The sequence below is a fragment of the Lissotriton vulgaris genome, chromosome 6 (assembly GCF_964263255.1).
Source record: "Lissotriton vulgaris chromosome 6, aLisVul1.2, whole genome shotgun sequence".
In the NCBI taxonomy this organism is placed as follows: domain Eukaryota; kingdom Metazoa; phylum Chordata; class Amphibia; order Caudata; family Salamandridae; genus Lissotriton; species Lissotriton vulgaris.
Window position 1 is genome coordinate 1223059234 of NC_141694.1, and position 13471 is coordinate 1223072704.

Genomic DNA, 13471 nt, shown 5'->3' on the forward strand with positions numbered 1-13471 from the left:
CATATTCACAATATAGTTCGTCGGTTTGCATTCCAGAATTTTTGCTCTTTGCCTGACACACTTGTGCGTTTCACCTACCTTCCCTACCAATCAACAAAAAGTGAACCGACTTTAAGGTCTTGATGTTGTCCATGATGAGCTAGTGGTTCATGGATAGAGATTACAGAGATTATAAGGATTTACAAGGTCGCCGCTGTTCTACAGGAATGTATGCCAATGCTAGCAAGATTATATTTTGATCAAAATTGAAACTCTCTATGTGTGGATTACCAATCATCCTGTCCAAAATCATCTTTAAAGAAAAGCATCCAATTGAAAATAAAGAACAGTGCTATTCCACATGGTCAGAGGTGCTCTTCGGATTATTGAACAATATCAACATATCCAGTTGTCAGATTTACAATTTCCATCGAGGTTTTGCAGTTGTAACAGACTTGAAATGTTTCATCTTACATTGCTGGGGAAAAAATCAAAGGTAATTTACAAAAAATAATCAATTCTGCTAACGTGTCTGGGCTGAACCTAGGTCAATGTTTTCTCCTAGAAGTACAAAATACCACTCATACACAAGCTAAAGAGAAAACACTGGACACAGAGGCCCCGTGTTAAGTATTCTAGACAGGGGTTTTGTTTCCCTTCCTGTTTTTGTCTCATTTGGGTAATATGCTTATTCCTTTTCAGTGCCTTGTTTCTATTGACTTATCCCTTTTTGATAGCCATGTTGGGCGCGCCCCTGCCTATTCACTGACCTATGCTTCTGGTCGCTTTTGTGAAAATATACCCTTGAAGACTATATAGAAACCTATCCTTCCAAAGTAAATGTGAAGTACACTCTAAAGGGGCTCTATTCACACAGGCATTTGGACTATGTAATGTCGCATTCCGATAGTACTCTTTTATGAACTATTACATGCATTTGAGAAATGGGCCCAACACATCTAAAATGGGGATAAAACAGGAATATATATATATATATATCGAGTACAAATAGAAACAACTGTGCCCTCTTTGTGCTTTTGCTAACAGAGAGCCTAATGTTTTAGGGCTATTCACAAAGCTGTCTAGGAGCATGTAAAAGAGACCCCTGTATTGGTACTTCTTGTACTCATAAATGCTCTTGTAAAGCAGCCCCTATGAGCCGTCAAACATACACATGCGTCGTTTTCATCTAGAGTCAAAATTGTCAACTTTGGGAGACCTTGGTTCAATTATTGGCCTTCACACACGAAAACCTGGACAACTCACCTAATTTCCTTTTTTTCTGAGTTGCTATCTTCCAAAATTTGGCAGCTGTTATAAACAGAAACGCCCATTAAAACCCTGAGTGGAAGTCTACACATTCACATTTATTTCCATTCATGTTTCTTCTCTGGGTGCATCAAATCTTTCCTACCCCCAACTACCTACCCCAATTCTTTGCTACCTCACCAAATAGAGATACGTTTAAAAAAATGGGGCACGATGTGCACTAACATAGAGGTTCGGATGGTGATGTCGAGTAGCAATGCAATTTCTTGTTTGCAACAGATACATATATTTGTTAAAATTGCATTCCATTCGTAAATGCAAAACTAGAAACAAATATTTTGGAACAGCTTACACAACCAAACCACAACAGGATGACAGAAATACTACCTTCCATCATTTCAAGCTAATTTATATTGGACTGGTAAAAAGTTCTCCTAGGGATTGTTTCCCCTCACCAAAGGGCAAAACATGAACCGGAAATTGATGATCACCGCTCAGGCTGGACAGGAAGTACGTCCCTTACCTCACTCCATGAACACTCCATGGGGTAGGCCCAGCACCTCGGGCAGCTAGACTGGTTCGAGGGTGATACCAGGTGTGAAAACCACAGCTCTTTTTTACACTACTACTAACAGTGACTGGGGGCCCAAGTAACATGTATTTTTCTTTGACAAAATACAAACTGATTATAAAACACACATACAGCTCGTTTTAAGCCAAAATACCGCCTAAACTGGTCAAATGGATATATGATAAAGTAATAAAAAAAATCTACCCCATTATAATATTAACAATTAATAATAAAGATAAGTCTAATGGTATTCAAAATTTGAAAAATATAAAAAAAAACGTTATTAACAGTTACACCAACATCAATAACGATAGAACTATCAGCACCAGCAGTGGTGATAACAGTAGTAATAGCAGCAACAATACTACTACTACTACTAACGATAATAATAATTATTATTAGTAGCAGTAGTAGAGGTAGAAGTATGGTGCCATCTCCCTGATCAAAATTCATTTGAACCCAGTATACACCCTTCATAAAGTGGAAAGGACGGTTCATTGCTCAACGTTTCATAAAATACAACGCTGAATTTGGCGTTGGGGTAGAAAACGCCTAAAGGGGTTAATGTGTCACCACCATCGTATCCTCTTTGGCCAATTCCCCTTCCCTAGCACTCATCTGCCGGGCCCTTAGTCACAGCGGCTCCTGGGGACCCCAGATGGAAGCATGCCACCTTGGTGACCCCCTCAGGGATCAGCACCAAAACAGGTGGTTGCTGCATGCCCAGAGCACCAGGCAGGCGGGCGCGCATGGTACATTCCTGCACCGCAGGGGGTGCCCCCCTGTCAAAGAGATCTCCAGCACTGCCCAACCCTCTAGCTCCCCTCTCACCTGCCTCGATGCCCTCGCTGCTCGCCGAGGCTCCGCCGGCCCCTAGGCTGCCAGGCCCCCCGCCATCCGGGGCTTTGCGTTTCTTCCACATCTGGAGAGCCGCGGCAGGGCGCTTTTATTTCCCTGCTCCTGGAAAGGGTGCGCGGGGAGGGCTGTCCGCGTTGAGGAGGAGAGAGAGTGGTACTCTGGAGTCAAAGAGACCCGAGACTACCCTCACAGGCTCAATTCCATCAGTGCTTCCCGGCGCCGTCTGGCCGAGTGCTCTTCTCCGTGTGTTCCTCCGCCCCTTCTGCCTCGCGGCAGGAGCGCGGGGACAGTGGGACCAGGGGAACGGGAGTCCGGATGAGAGTGGGGCGGCTGTGCTTTGTTGTGGACTTTGGGTCTCCCTGTCTGTGAAATGAATGAAAGACTGGGGCGGGGAGTGCAGAACTAAGTAGGAGAGAGCGTAGAGAGCGTAGAGAGAAGGGGGAGATCGAAGAGAGGGAGGGAAGTAGGTAGAGTGAGCGGGTGAGGGAGGTGGGCAGCCACAAAGCAGAGAGAATGAGGGATGGGTGGAAGGTGCGAGTAACAGATGGAAGTGGGGTGAGCGAAAGGGGTGGCAACTGAAGGGGAGGGAAGAGAGGGGTGGAAGAGAAGACCGCGAGAGTGGGGAGGAGAAAGAAGTAGGCGGTAATAGCATTGGGAAGAGTAATAGAATGAATGAGAGAGGGTGGGGCACAGCAGAGATAGGAAGATGGGTTGGGTTAGTGGAGGGTGGAGAAGGAAAGTGGAGAGGGAAATGAAAGTGGCGAGAATGAGTAGGGGGTGGGAGAGAGAGGGGTAGTTGTAGCGAAAAGGAGCAGAGAGGGAGTAGGGAGGGGTACATTGAAAGACAGAATGGGGAAATGAAAGAAGAGTAGGGACATGGCTAGAAAGAAGGGTGGTAGTGGAGCGATAGAGAGGGAAAAATTAAACACAGAGGAGCATAAAGAGGGAGGGAGGGAGGGATGGAAGTGGAGAGAGTAATGAAAAAGTGGTGAGAAAGTGGTGAGAGGGGTAATGGTTGAGAGGAAGGGCAGCATTGCTTAACTGGTGAGAGATTACTATGGAGAGAGGGAATGTGGAAGTAAAGAGGTGTGTGGAGAAGAAGGTGTGTGGGTCTGTAGAAAAGGTTGTAGAGTGGGGGCAAGAGTGTGGGGCTAAGGATACATTTTGAGATGTGCAAAGAAGGGGTATGTAGAAGAGATGTACAGAGTGGCATGTGTAGAAGAGGGATGATGGTGGAGACAGGAAATAATCAAATCAAGGCCGGGGGTCACTGTTCATAAGCAGTAAGTGTAGATAGATCAGAGGGCGGACAGGCAAAAAGACTGTTTCTTATTGGCCTCGCATATCCCTAGCGTTTGTATGTTTCATCATCGGGCAGGCGCTCCTCGTCGGGTCGGTGCGCAATGCCCTACGGGTCTCCCAAAGGGTCACTTTGGTGGAGATCTTTTGGTTTTGGTTGCCGTCTGAAGAGTGTGAGGGTGTCCAAAGTTGGGTGATTAGTGAAGTGTGGTAATAGTTAGCTAAAACTAACTAGATAATGTCAGATTCAACTTTATTCTGTCAATTCCCCTGTCAGGTATAAAAATAAAAAAATGTATGATACTTATAAGGCCAGTAATGTGCCCAAGAAGCTAGTGAAATAAAGTGTGGATAGACAAGTTTCGCGCCTCTCTGGTCTATGCAAGATCCTTGGTGCTTCTTCAGGACCAACAGCAAGGGGAAAATCAGTGGCAGATCCTCCACTAAGGTGGAGAAGCATCACCCTACTGCTTTGAAGCAGTAAAAGAAAGGAAACATACAATTATAATAACTCAAGGGCATTATCATTTTATATTTACCTGCTGCAGCAGGTTGGCAGGTGGGCGGGGCTGCTCTGATGACAGAGGTGAGGGTGTGGAGTGGTTTGCCCACTCCAAGGGCACATGAATGATTGTCCGGCCCCCATTATGAAAACAATTCTTAAAACATATTTTCCTTCAGAGTCTATATTGAATTCCTGTTTTACATGTGTTGGTACTAGTTACCACTGTGTTTTACCGGAAGGGAGGTCACAACTCATGTCTGGCGACCATGTATCACTAAAACAAGCAAACTTGCATGGCTTACCTTTTACACCATGTATATACTTTGTTACGACCATACTGAGCATATCACACAAGGCATGAGCATGGAGAGAATCTGACTAAGAATAGCAAAAACAAACAAGATGATGGACGGAATGTTGCACAATGGCAAAAAATTCACCCCAGTCACAGATCTGGGTTTAATCCATTGTTATTTTGCTCACCAAGCCACCCCAGTTCAGACAAGCCCATATGCAAATCAGTCTTCACCCTGTGCCTCATGGGAACAGTCCAGCTCGAACTGCCAAGCCATGTCTTTCCTGGACCGGAATCAAGCATCCTAGGACCGGTTTCTGGCCATCAGCCGTCTTCAGCCAGGATAGCTTGACTCCAGTGGCTTAGTGAGCAAGGGACCCACGCCTGGGCATACCCTTCCCACATAGGGTGAACAGCAAAACAAACAAGATGAAGGACAGAATGTTTCACAATGGCAAAACATTCGTCCCCAGTCACAGATCTGGGTTTAATCCATCGTTATTTTGCTCACCAAGCCACCCCAGTTCAGACATGCCCATATGCAAATCAGTCTTCACCCTGTGCCTCATGGGAACAGTCCAGCCCGAACTGCCAAGCCATGTCTTCCCTGGACTGGAATCAAGCATCCTAGGACCGGTTTCTGGCTATCAGCCGTCTTCAGCAGGGATAGCTTGACTCCAGTAGCTTAGTTGTTCTGCATTCTGTCCATCAACTGTTGTTTTTGCATTTGTCACCCTGAGTGGGATGGGTATGCTCAGACGTGAGTCCCATGCTCTCCACATCACTGGAGTCAAGCTATCCTGTCTGAAGACGGCTGATAGCCAGAAACCGGTCCTAGGATGCTTGATTCCGGTCCAATAAAGACATGGCTTGGCAGTTCGGGCTGGACTGTTCCCATGAGGCACAGGGTCAAGGCTGATTTGCATATGGCCATGTCTGAACTGAGGTGGTGTGCAAAAAAACGATGGATTTAGGCCTAGATCTCTGTACTGGGGTGAATGTATGACATTATTCTGCATTCTGTCTAAGTATGGGCAAAATTTGCAAATTCGCGGTCCGCAAATTCTTGCGAAATGGCAAATAAATCCGCGAGTTCGCGGATTTTTGTGCCATTTGCACAAATATGTGACCAGGTGGCCTGTAACTTCGCCAGCGCGCCAAAAGGCGCTAAGGTCCCTTGAGTGAGCTGGCCAATATAGTGGGGACGGGCGGGAAGACGTTTCATACCGCTAGTGTGTGGTGGACGGGGCCATACGGCGGGGCTTCTATGCGAGTTCACATGCATCTTGTTTATAAAGGGTCAGAGACCGAGCAGAGCAGCAGATGAGGAGAAAGCAGCCTCCTGGTCACAGGAGCTACATGGGGATGGCGCTCGGGAAACTCATGGATGCAAAAATATGTTTGGCACAGGACCCTAGAATCCTTCAGATGTCCAAGATAGCTCTGCTGCGCGTGTTGGTACAAAGCCATTCTGATCCTGCTCAGTGGGTTCAGGCGCATGCAACTGCTGCTGCTGGACAATGTCCCATCTCATATTAAACTGCCCGTACAGGCATATATGCAGGCGCTGGGCAGTAGGGTGCAGTGGCATGCGGGTGCTCCACACCTGGTACATGCGCATACCGGTGCCAGGGGGGACACATGTTTATTGGTGCTGTGTAGCAAGTTATGACTTTACATTTTGACTGCACCAGACGGTGGTACCACCTACACAGATCAGGAGCATCCAGGCACCAGACTTCATGGTACAAGAGCATAATGGTGCTGTGCGGTACAGGTATATATGTACTGGGGGCAGGGGGGCACTTAGCACAATGTGTGCTCACACCCAGAGGGCTCCCAGGCAATTGAGCACAAAGGATTTTCACACTGAGAGGGCTCCGGGGCAGTTCAGCAGCACGGGGGCTCACACCCACTGGGCCCCGGGGAAGCTCAGTAGCGCGTGGGCTCACAACCCATGGGCAGCTCAGCAGCGCGGGGGCTCACACCCACAGGGCTCCCGGCAGTTTAGCAGCGCCACCCTCTGGTTCATCACTGCCGCCCTCTGGTTCACCACTGCCACCCTCTGGTTCATCACTGCCACCCTCTGGTTCACCACTGCCACCCTCTGATTCACCACTGTCCCCCACTGGTTCATCACTGTCCCCCTCTGGTTCATCACTGCCACCCTCTGGTTCATCACAGCACCCTCTGGTTCACCACTGCCACCCTCTGGTTCATCACTGTCACCATCTGGTTCATCACTTCCACCCTCTGGTTCATCACAGCACCCTCTGGTTCACCACTGCCACCCTCTGGTTCATCACTGCCACCCTCTGGTTCATCACTGTCTCTGGTTCATCACTGCCACCCTCTGGTTCACCACTGCCACCCTTTGGTTCATCACTGCCACCCTCTGGTTCACCACTGCCACCCTCTGGTCCATCACTGCCACCCTCTGGTTCATCACTGCCACCCTCTGGTTCACCACTGCCACCCCCTGGTTCATCACTGTCACCCTCTGGTTCATCACTGCCACCCTCTGGTTAATCACAGCACCCTCTGGTTCACCACTGCCACCCTTTGGTTCACCACTGCCGCCCTCTGGTTCATCACTGCCACTCTCTGGTTCGCCACTGCTACCCTCTGGTTCATCCCTGCCACCCTCTGGTTCATCCCTGCCACCCTCTGGTTCGCCACTGCCCCCTCTGGATCATCACTGTCACCCTCTGGTTCATCACTGCCACCCTCTGGTTCATCACAGCACCCTCTGGTTCACCAGTGCCACCCTCTGGTTCATCACTTCCACCCTCTGGTTCACCACTGCCACCCTCTGGATCATCACTGCCACCCTCTGATTCACCACTGCCACCCTCTGGTTCATCACTGCCACCATCTGGTTCATCACAGCACCCTCTGGTTCACCCCTGCCACCCTCTGGTACTGCCACCCTCTGGTTCACCACTGCCACCCTCTGGTTCATCACAGCACCCTCTGGTTCACCACTGCCAGCCTCTGGTTCACCCCTGCACCATCTGGTTCATCACTGCCACCCCCTGGTTCATCACTGCCACCCTCTGGTTCATCACTGCCACCCTCTGGTTCACCACTGCCACCCTCTGGTTCACCACTGCCACCCTCTGGTTCATCACTGCCACCCTCTGGTTCATCACTGCCACCCTCTGGTTCACCACTGCCACCCTCTGGTTAATCACTGTCACCCTCTGGTTCATCGCTACCACCCTCTGGTTCATCACTGCCACCCTCTGGTTCATCACAGCACCCTCTGGTTCACCACTGCCACCCTCTGGTTCACCACAGCCCCCCTCTGGTTCATCACAGGACCCTCTGGTTCACAACTGCACCTTCTGGTTCATCACAGCACCCCCTGGTTCACCACTGTAGATTATGGGGAGAAAGCACACCTGGCCAGCCTCAACCGAGGGCTGGTTAATGTGTTACTGAATTTGAGAATAAACAGAAGCACACAGCAGCTGACCAAGGTTTCGCACATCAACTTTTTCTGTTTCCAAGTAGTTATTGGTGCATCCACTCTCACCATCCGCTGCCAAGGATGTCTGTCAGAGCAATATTACAAAAAGAATAGAGAGGTGCACTCGATGAAGTCAGTGGCGCAAAAAGTTCATTAATTGTATGAATCTTCAGTTCTTTTCTTTAATGTATTCTTTATTTTCCTGTTTAAAATACAACGGCACAGCCAACGCGTTTCATTCCCTTTAGTGCCTAGGGAATTTCATCAGGGCATATGATGGATAATAATACAGATGTGGTAGTCCTTGATACGATCGCACCTATGGGACTGGTGCTGAAGGATAATCGCAATATGATCACATATCACGAGTGGCGTCTGGATTGAATACAGAAGTGTTTGTAGGGTGCGAGACCTGTGGCAAGGTCGCTGCAGTCCCCTGCTCCTCCCCACGGAATATTGGAAGCCACTCGTCAGCCTGTGTACTCCGATCCCCCCCTTTTCTACGACGATTAATTAAGGGGGCCAGGATAAATATTCATTGATTTTGCAAGCCTAACATTGTGGCTAACTTCGGAGATTACGACAAATACTCTGTTTGGAATCGTGCGCCAATCCATTTCAGGAATACTTTGTGATCATATTGCGATTATCCTTCAGCACCAGTCCCATAGGTGCGATCGTATCAAGGACTACCACATCTGTATTATTATCCATCATATGCCCTGATGAAATTCTGTAGGCTCTAAAGGGAATGAAACGCGTTGGCTGTGCCGTTGTATTTTAAAAAGGAAAATAAAGAATACATTAAAGAAAAGAACTGAAGATTCATACAATTAATGAACTTTTTGCGCCACTGACTTCATCGAGTGCACCTCTCTATTCTTTTTGTAATGTTACTGAATTTGAGCATCAAGTCCGGACCCTGCTTCCTTCTCTGTAAGTGCTTCCTGTTGTGGTTTAATTTTTGTGACAGCCTGGAGCATTGTGCCATACTTGTAACTATTCTCTGACCCTGCTTCAAGGGTCAGAGCAGGGTCAGAGAATAGTTGCAAGTAGGCAACAACTCTGGAGGCACCTCAGGAAGCACTTACAGGGTTACAGCAGGTGCCCAAGTTGAAGTTAATTTCTTTGTAACCATTTTGTAAATGGTCACAAAGAAATTAGCTTCAACTTGGCACCTGCTGTAACCCTGTAAGTGCTTCATGTACTTCAGTTTTTGAAAATCCGCCCCGCATGCGATTTAGCTGATTTTTCTGCAAATTTGCGAGATTCGCGGACCGCGAAATTGCAGAAAATCCGCAAATTCCGTGAACGGAACGGATTTTACGCCCATGTTTAATTCTGTCCATCAACTGTTGTTTTTGCAACTAATGTAAGAATGTCATGAATGACTTGTTACATTTATGATTGCATATGGCTTTTTATTAACCCCTTCGCTTGTGGGGGTAATTCCCCCACGGTGTGGGGTGGGGCGGGGGGTCCGCGGCACCACGGTGCTCCTGACGAGCCCAGCGCGTCATGAGTCACAGTGAAGCTGTGCTCATGACGAGCTGGGCTTGTCACAACCCCACCCACTGATCAATTCTCCCACACGGGCGGGGAATCCATCGCACGTGGTCCGACCGTGGCAGTTATTATGACGAGCCCAGTTTGTCATGAGCACAGCTCCACTGTGACTCATGACGAGCTGGGCTCATCATGAGCGCGGAAGGAGTTAAGATTTTTTAAGAATTGTTTTCATGATGGAAAAACAAATGTTGTGTTGGATATATAAATTTTGGAAACATTAATACCAGGGATCGACCCTTGGCACACATATGAGTCCCCCCATGAAGGCTTTTTCTGGTATATAATGACGCCTGTGCCAGAAACAAAATTAATTCATCACAATTGTTATTACTATTTTCACTCTTATTCTTTCTTTCTCTTGTAGGTGGGACATAGGTGGGACAATCATTTTTACCACAAAAATAATAGGTAGCACCCGCATAGGGGGGACCCTAGATGTAAAATGAAAGTGGTGTAGTTATTTTCCCCTTGCTCTTGGTCCTGAAGAAGCACTGTGGACCTTGCATAGACCAGGGAGGCGCAAAACATGTCGACCCACACTCTATTTCTCTAGCTGCTGCATCAAATTACTGGCCTTATAAATAGCATTAACAGTTCTGTTTTTTTATACCCGACAGGGGAGTTGACAAAATAAAGTTGAATCTGACATCCCCTAGTTAGTTTTAGCTCCTTCTTACCACACTTCACTAACCACTCCAATTTGGACACCCTTGCACTCATCAGACGGCAACCAAAACCAAAATATCTCTGCCAAAGTAACCCTTCGGGGGATGCGTAGGGCATTGCAGCACCAGCCCGATGAGGAGCACCCGCCCGATGATAAGGGATGACATCCCTAGGGATGTGTGAGGGCAACAAGAAAGTCTTGTTGACTACCCACCCTCTGCTCTTTTAATACCTACTCTTAGGAACAGTGACCTCCCCGGCCTTGATTCTATTATAGTTTTGTAGCATGGGCACAGGAGATGTACCTGCTCCTATTCCTCCCCCCCTCTTTTGTGAGATTGGAGATAGGAAATAGACTTGAGGTCCTCATTTATATGCCCATTGTGCAGCAGCTGCATCGCTTTTTTTGACGCACCGGTGGCAAAGTGTGCCCGCCCATATTTATAAGGCCATGTAAAGTCATCCTATGTGACTTTTCATGGCCTTGTAAATATGGGCCCCTTTCTCGCATTCCTCTGTGTGAAAGGGGCATTCCATGGGTGTTGTTATGGGTGTTCCCACGTAACATCCATGGAACCTGACACATTCCCAGATTTACAAAGTGCTGTAAACCTGGTAATGTGTCAGAATCCTGCACTGAGCGGTAGGTGCGGTGCAATGAGGAGAAATATTTGTATTTCTCGTTGTTTTTTCCGCATTCCTGCAGCAGGCATAGAAAGAGAAAAATACAGACAATTATTGTTTTTGTGCAGGAAAGGGGTCCCTTCCTGCACAACAACAATCATTCCAGAAATACAGACAGCCTTGCAACATGAGGGTGCCTGTGCTGCAGCCAATAGCGCATCAGCCCAGGGGAAAGCACACAGATACGTTGTATTGTTGCAAATACTACACATCCCTGTGCTTTAAAATGTGTGCAGCTCGGAGCAGCAAAATGGCTTGCGACGCACTGTGCTACGTCACTTTGTTGTAAATGAGGGGGAAATTTGATAGTGAGAGAATGGAGTGAAAAGAACAAGGGGATAATGAGAACTCCTCCAGCTGTACTTTGCACATCCAGCAGGGGGCGCAGGAAGGTGGGCCCACGCCCTGTCTGTTGAGGGAGATCCGATACAGCTGCTCGTGGTACCGTTTTTGTCGACGGTGTCCTGTAGAGAGTTGAGCACGTAAAATCACCCCAAAATGCAATGACGATATCGGGGTGGGGGAGGGGGCGAGACGTCTTCGGCAGTCTCGTCGTGGCGACTGATGTCCTGAGCGTTGATCTTCCCATAGGTCATCGACACCTAAGGGCACCACACGAGGTTACCGAGGCGACCTCCGTGTCCCTATTCCGGCCAACAAGCACTTCTTTCTTGTACCCCGTCAATCTTTGCACTTCCAAGTTACTTCTTATTAACGAGAAACTCGGCAATTTGTTGCGACTCCCTCGGAAGTTGCACCTTAATAAGCTGTTTGGGAGAAATCGACCCACATACTGCAGTTCCCCGCGCCAGTGCAAGGGGTGAACTGATGCGTAAAGATGAGGGGATGCTGCTCGGTATTGCTGTTTCGAGGAACCAGAAGTGCAGAACAAACGGCTACGCAGCCCAACACTTTGCCTAACAACACACAGCAATAACAGCACCACTCCTCCCTCCAGCCGGGAAACGACCAGTGGTATTACAAAAGAAAGGGTTAACAAAAGCCGCGCGCGCACCTGCAAAACCATAGAAGTACACACAACAGGTATAGTGCTGCTGTCTGTGTGAGTACTGCTGTCCCTTTACCGAGTTGAGGCAGCGTCACGCCTAAACACAGAATAGAAAGAGAGATGGAAATACCTGCCGGGTGGTCCTGTCCTTCCTCGTGGAGTCTCGAGCAGCGAGGGCACCTGCAGCCTCAGCAGTGTCCGCTTCCCCAGCATCTGTCTCGATCATCCCGCGAGCATGTATGTGTGTGTGAGGGTGCGGTGCATGAGTGTGGTCTGGCTGTATGTGCAACTTGCTAGTGACCTACTGTAAGTTACGATGTGTAAGTGTATGTAGCGTGTGCCTATTGATGTGTCAAGTTCAAGTCTCTGTATGTCTATGTGAGTATATTTTCATTAGTTGTTTGTGTATATTGTGTGCTGTCTCATGTTTTCGTCGGTGTATGCGTTTGAGAGAGAGAGACTATGCCTCCGTGTATTATGTGTGCAGTCTGTATAGGAGTGTGTTATGTATAAGCTGTATCATGTATGTGTTATTGCATTTTGTATGTGTTTTTAGTTTGTGTTACTTGTGTAAGTGTGCCTAGGTGTGTGCATGCTTGTGTTATGAGTGGTGCTTTGTAGGTCCTATGTCTATGTTATATTAACATAGAACATGTTGTTGTGGGTACATTGTTTGCTCTGGGTGATCTGTTCAGGCGTGTCTGCTGTGTTTGTATGTGTGGTGTGTATGTTGTTCGCCTCTCTTGTATGTGTGGCTTGAATGTGTCTGTATGTGTGTTTTATATGTGTGTTGCCTCTCAGCGTGTGTTGTATCATGTTGTCTGTGTCGGTGTGAGTCCTTTTGTCTGTGTGTTTATGTTGTGTTATTTGTGCCAGGGTGTGTATGAGGGTGTAATGTGTTGTCTGTCTCAGTGTGAGTGTACGTGTGATGTGTTTGTGTCAGTATGCATGTATTGGGTTGTCTGTGTCAGTGTGAGTGTACGTGTGATGTGTTTGTGTGCATGTATTGTGTTGTCTGTGTCAGGGTGAGAGTTGGTGTGCTCTGTTGTGTTGTGTGTCTGTGTTGTCTGACTGTGAGGGAGCTGTTATGTTGCTTGTGTCAGCGCGTGCGGTGTCGCGTTGTCTGTCTCAGTGTGCGCGTGCTGTGCCGGGTAGCCTGCCTCAGTAAAGTGTGTGCTGTGGTGACTGTGAGTGTGCATTGTTGTGTTATCCCTGCCAGCTTGTCAGCTGTGCTGTCTGCGTCGGCGTGCTTGCGCACGCACGGAGTCTGTCTGCTGGCTGGAAGTTGAGGAGTT